The sequence below is a fragment of the Pavona decussata genome, unplaced genomic scaffold (genome assembly GCF_977016875.1).
Source record: "Pavona decussata unplaced genomic scaffold, jaPavDecu1.1 SCAFFOLD_52, whole genome shotgun sequence".
Taxonomy (NCBI): domain Eukaryota; kingdom Metazoa; phylum Cnidaria; class Anthozoa; order Scleractinia; family Agariciidae; genus Pavona; species Pavona decussata.
The window spans coordinates 1,802,501-1,809,122 of record NW_028145474.1 but is presented as its reverse complement, the minus strand read 5'-3'; the positions used below and the strand labels follow the sequence as shown (position 1 = coordinate 1,809,122).

The following is a 6,622-nucleotide window of genomic DNA, read 5'->3' as shown; positions in this document are numbered from 1 at the left end:
CACAGTAACAATTACGTTTATCTTTGATATAAACAGTACATAAGCGTTTTGTTAAAGTTAGGAGTATGATTTGTTTCTGGTTGGGCGGGAGGGGGGGGGTCATCAGAAAAAAATTGTTTCTGCTGGGGGGGGCCATGTGGAAAAAAATTGCATGCTAGGGGGGGGTCATACAGTTTCGTAGTGGTAAATAACCAAATCCCACCAGCCCCCCCATGCTCATAAAAAATGAACGGTCCCTTAGTGGCGCTGCCGCCTGTCCGGTTTTTGCCTATACAACTTCTTTCCGACCATCTCCGGTGGCTTCTTCATTGACACCACCATCTCTACTAGATGGAATGAAAGACAAAATTGCTTCGCTGAATACTAGTAATGCCAAAATTTTGGTTCGATTATTGAGAAGAACTGAAAGCATGTTATGAGAGCAACTACTTTCCGCTTTCTTTGAAAAAAGCTGTTGATAGAACGCTGCATTTTGATAGATTTTTCTCACTCACATCAGAGAAGACAGAAGACTCGAGAAATGGCGGAAAAACACATGAAAACAAGACAGTTTTCATTGGGAAGCCGCTGCCTGGTTAGCATGAATTTTTGATTAATTAATTTTTCTCATCTGTAATTCAGGGCACTGCCTGATTCGCGTTATCATTCAACATAATATCATGTTGCATTAACATTTTTTTTTACTTATTCAACTGTTTGTGGATTTGTCAACAATGACTGAGGCAAGTGCCTCGGTTTGCCTCATACTAGCTACGGCCCTGGTATCTAGCAGCAGTGTAAAATATGTTCTTTCTGTTTGAGTTCACTGCAATGATACAGTATTGTGCAAAAGTAATGCAAACGAAATTCGACGAATTTCGTTCTTTGTTCTCCCAAACTTTATGACAGGATCCACCATCCCTAAGGAATTTAAAATAATTATATCTTTTGTTTTCTCTGTTGCTGTTACTGTCAGTGCAACTATGGGTACATTTGGAAACATGGCACTTAGCAGGCCTAGAAACAGGTCTAAAAATAATGATTTCCCTATGAATATTATAAATTGTTAACAATGTTTAATATGCAGTTGTTTTGCAACATCCATTTTCTGATTGGTTTTTTTTCGTTTGTTTGTTTTGTTTTTTTGGAGAGGGGGGGCGTGGTGGTGGTGGCAGAATATGGGAAATTGCCTACTTGAAAGTGGAAGAGGGCAACACAAATAGTTTTCACATGCACTGTCATCCCTTCAAATCTAATACCTGCTAGAATTATCTTTGAGACATAAAAAGAGTGTCACTGAAAATATTAAAATTCCTTAAAATTGTATTTGATGTGATAATAGAAATTACATTCAACATTTGGTCTTTTGTAGAACAACTTCTTTTTAATTGACTTAATATTTGGAACACTCATTGAACCCAATGAACTCAAAATAAAGTCTCTTGAGGGCTACAGACACATAACATGATTAAACACACAAATTTCAATGTGTAATATAAATGAATTTAGGTGAATTTATAGCAGAGATGGATTATCCAACCTGATGAATCTGTATGGTAGTTAATTTGCAGGTATTAATACTAGAGATGGAATTCTTGTCTAGGAGGAACAACTTGAACTGACAAGTGTTACTAGTCTGTCTGATAATCAGTCATCTGTGTTTAACAGTATGGACAAAGATTTTCCTTCTTTAAATGACATTCATGTATTAAAATTGTTAAAAACATAATAATTTTATTGTTAATAGAACTGAGTGGAGTGCAGAGTTCAATGTTTAGTAATTTATTACAACCATTTTGAGATCACATTTCTTGTTGTCCATGTTAATATATTTATTGATCCACTTCAAGAAACCCGTTCTTTAAGTGATAATTATTATTTCATTTTATTTTCATGGGCTAAAGGGACGCGATTTGGAAACAAAAAATAGTGCGATTCGTCAATAAATCGCACTGTTTAGAGCCTATCAGATTGCAAGAATCACCAGTGATTTTAAAATAGGTGTAATAAACATAGAAACAAATTATTGATTATCCATCAGATGGTCCATCTGCATTATAAATTGAGCCCTCGAAACGCCAGTTCCATCCTTAAAATGCGAACGTATTGTAGTCATTTTCCCATTAATGATTTGCATAACATTGTACAACTTTCTACTTTAATGTAATGACAGATTAATCCTCAAAGGTTTGTATAGTGTGATTTAGGCTGATCACAAAGTATATAGTTCTACAGTATCTATATGTTTATTGTGAAAAGAAGTAGAATAAAACTTAAGCTTGTTCATCCGCCATTCTGCAATGGGATGTGCCTCATCAACTACAGCTGCTTTGATCTTTTCCCTAATCTCAACACTGTCCAAAACCTTCCTAATTTTTTTTTTCCAATCAACTTAAATTCACTTAATATTCCTTCCATTTGGGATACAGAGAAGTTCAACAATTCGCCTCAAAGAGTCATTGCAGATGGTAGTTTCGTGCTGTCAAGTTTGATATCTGATCCCGCATCAGCGTATTCAAAGGCCATGCGACCAAAATGATGGAGTCACTGACCTCCAGCCATGAGTCAAAACAAAGGGGAAAAGCTGGAATATGAAGGATTTGCCGAACGCAAAGACACCTTACACATCCCTCCTTTTTTTGACAATAATTCTAATTGCGTTCCCAAGCTGCTCACGAAGAGAAAACGATTTCCAAAATAAGAAGACGAAGAACATTCGCCAGTATCTCAACAAACTTATCGCCTCTGGCAGCCGCCATATTATTCTTACTAAATTTAATGACATTTCAAGACTTTGTACACGAATACCGGAAGTCTTAGATCCTAGGACTTCCGGTATTCATGTATGAAGTACGCAATCCTGTGGACATTCCTGTGTCCCAAGAGCCACTTGGTCCTAGTGCCCAACCTCCAGCGGCTAAGAGGACTAGGCGGCTCTGGGGACGAGAATGGACCCCGGATGAAATTAGTTTCCTATTTTACCCTTAGCCTTTCACCCACGGAGTGGTCTTGAATCTTTAAAGTTAATTGAACGGTTTTTTTTTATGTTGCGGCCAGAGAAATGAAATGTTTTGTTCGGCTGTATGTAAATTCAGTGTTTACGGCCTGATCTTATCGATTACGTTTGACACTGAAGGGGGGTTTATCGCACTGTGGAATTTCGAATTCTTTCAGTCTGGTCGTTTCCCCGGATTTTTACGGCAGCCTTCTTTAAAGGTTTTCACATTTGCGTTTGATGTTTGCTGAAACGAGCAGCTCCGCCTATCGAAGTGTAGGCTATCTCGTAGATGCTCTTTTTGGCTCGTTACGCAATCTTTCCTCCCCAACTAAAAGCCGGCCAAAAGAGCGTCTACGAGGGAGGTTAATCGAAGTCGAACTTTTGGAAAACATCCGTCCTGAGAGAAAAGTTGCCCGTTAGTTTCGTTCAGTGGAATGGAGGTAGCAGACAACACACATACTAGCTGTTTTCTTTTAAGAATACGTGACTCGTTGAGTTGATTTTACGTCCTTATTTTTTTGTCACGTAATGGCGGCTTAACATGCATTATACGCAGACTATGAATAATTTATGATTTTGATTAAATTCCCATTAAATCAATATAAACTTTTCGTCTGATTGAGTGACATTAAGCCCCCATCACTCGCTCATTGCGCCTGCTTTCACAAGTTAAAAACAAGCCTCCGAACACAAATCCCTACATGACTCTGAGCTTGAAGATGTGAGAATTACGGTCAGAGTGTAAGTGTTCGTGAACCCTTGTGGCAAAATGTCGAGTGGTTTCCCCGTCATAGAGAAAGATAGGAGACAAGATAGGAGAATTCGTTGTTTGATATAATGGGCTAAAGGGTTAAATGTAATCATTCTGTATTGACTATCTCAGGAGTGTTTTCTTGGAACTTCTTTCATTATCAAAACGTAGTGGACTAGTCTTTTGTTGTACTATAATTCTACGCGCTATTACGCTTCAAGAAGTACAACCACATCTTCTGCTCCTTTGCTTGTTTATTGATAACACTGCAAAACCTTACTCTGACAAGAACAAGATGTAAAGGCCAAAAACAGATTAATCTCATCACTTTTATATCGTCCAGGCGTGATTTGGCGGGAACTGTCAATCAGCTGTCAAAATCTCATCAATCGTAAATTTAAGCTAACGTTATGCCTTGCGCAGTAGTTCTTAAGCGAAAGTACGCTTGCGCCCTTAAACAACTTTCTTCTTCAATTCAGTTCAATGTCATCACCAAACGATCTGGACAAAACAAAGCGAGGAAATCAATATAAAAGTTACAAGGTACATTTCCATCTTTTAAAAACACTCTTGGCTAAATACAAGAGAAATCAAAAATTACCGGTAATGAAATCGCGTAACAACTCTTTACAACAGAAACTTAAAATAGGACACAGCCTTCTTGTCCAAATCTTGGTTCCGCCTCTTTCCATAAATTAACTATGCTACGTGCTTACAACCTCGTAGCTTTAATTAAAAAGTACAAGACGTGTTGGTATAACAGATCTGGTACAATAGGTGTTTCCGTTCAGTAACTACTTATAGATTAAAAGTCATTAAGGGTAAAATTTAACTGGTACAAATTCAACCTGAAACACGGCGGAATTACACCAAAAACGAATAAGAAAGTTATTTCCAGTCATGTTCTGGCAGCAAGAAAACTGAAAGGAAAAACTAAGGAAACCCTTGTTAACAAAGCATAAACAATCTATTGTTACTTCTTAAAAACAAATTTGGCCGTATCTGTTTTATGGTACGGTTTCCGAGGAAACAGTTCAAAACAAGACTTTTGCTTCACATTGAATTGATAACAGAAGGAAACAACTTTTGATCAGCATAACTAAAATTATGTCTAAAACAAACTATTGCGTTGAAAGATATGACTAACACGGTTTCAACTGTGTCACTGGTAAAGCGCAAGTAAGGGTAATCTAAACAGTTCCAGGAAGTCCGGCAGAGAAGGCAAAGTGTCTCTTGTCGGTGACTTACACTACACAATTCATCTTAATTCTATTAATAAAATACAAGTACAAACTGAAATAACTACACACTAAAATCAGTGTTATTCAAACCACAATATTTGAGAGTAATTATCAGCAATGAAATACCGTTTAATGATTAAAGTATCCGAATAAGGACCAAATTTAATAAACAACGTTGAAACGTTTACTTTAAAAAGAGTCTATTTTTATTGTAGCCTTTCAAAAAGACCATTGTATTTGCACATATTTCATTTTACAAATCATTGAGCTAAGCACACGTTACGTTGAGGAAATCTTTTAAAAACAGCGGTTTTCAAGTGAGCAGTGACAGACATGTTTCCTCTAATGATTAGATAAGATTTGCCAACCCTATTTTTGACCTATAGTTGCTGTTCTATGATTTTACGGCTTTATTGTTTGTCTAAAGGAATTAGCCGTTTATTGAAGCTTAACGCCAAAAAAACTCTCCGACTCAAATCTCTACATTATCAAACATGGTGGTTTTATCTTCAAACCCGGTAGCAGCAGAAAGGCAACCCTTGCTGTCCGCCACTTCTACCTTTTCCAACATGGAAAAAGCAACAGGAGAAATTGCTGGAACTTTGGATGATCTGGGCGGTGGATCTGACAAAGCAAAACAGATGCAGCAAAAATGAGAATTGACAGTTTTGATTTTGATTTGTATAAAAAGCACCGGACTCTAACACCAGCTGCAGCCAAGAGCACTCTTGAGCTAACTGTACACCATTTTTTCTCTACCATGTGTTGCTTTCTTTCGACTTGGTGGCCGTCTAATTAAACTGGCCTTGTTTGTTTACTATTTTCCCTCTTCTTTGAATGTGTGAATTCCCCAAGGGGGTAGGTGGGGGAAGTACTCCTTATAATGGCCTAAACAGGGAGGCCTTACCCGAAAGAAGTATCTTTTTTAGGCTGGAGGTTGGGATTTTACAAGGTTAAGTATCGAAAAGGATAGAGAATAGACTGTTCACAGTCCCCCTATTTTTCCGTGAGATTCTTGAGACCGGTACGCTTCGATGGAACCGCCGCCATCTTGGTTTGTATAAGCGAGCGAGATCTGGGGAGAGTGTCCAAACTACCGAGTTTACACACTCTCCTCAGATCGCGCTCGCTTATACAAACCAAGATGGCGGCAGCTCCATCGAAGCGTACCGGTCTCGAGAGAATTCCACGGAAAAATAGGGGGACTGTGAAGAGTCTAGATAGAGAGAGACAGAGCTGAACACAACTGCAAGAGGCCAAAGCTCTCGAAAGCGAGAGACGACAATGATCAACTTTTTAAAGACGCGGATTTGTTAGACTCTCATATACGTGATAAACGAACAGCCTGCAATGGATTACTAGAAACCATCACGAAAAAACCGACCTCTTCATCCTTTATAGAACAGAAATCCAACTCGAAATCCTAACTCGGAAGTGCACGGCTGAATTGATGAACGTTAACACCGCTTTTGGCAAAAGCGGAAATCAGAGAGCGCTTGATCTTTACAAATCTCGGGTCGTGATAGACCGTAAAAAAAAAAACATGTTAGTCCATAACTAAACGTGTGACCAGGTGACTGTTGTTGGTTCAAGTTAATGACCTGAAGCACTCGATTATCAAGTCTCGGGCTCGATTTTCTCCGGTACAAGGTC

At 38.4% G+C, this 6,622-nt stretch overlaps 1 long non-coding RNA gene across 1 annotated transcript in view; it reads right to left on the bottom strand.

Annotated features, from left to right (window-relative positions):
* Positions 1-3,964: 3,964 nt before the first annotated feature.
* Positions 3,965-6,622, bottom strand: part of LOC146480862 (uncharacterized) — a 7,063-nt gene continuing 4,405 nt past the window's right edge. The window contains exon 4 of the long non-coding RNA XR_014864622.1: positions 3,965-5,593. This is a non-coding gene — a long non-coding RNA (uncharacterized LOC146480862). The remainder of the gene's footprint in view (positions 5,594-6,622) is intronic.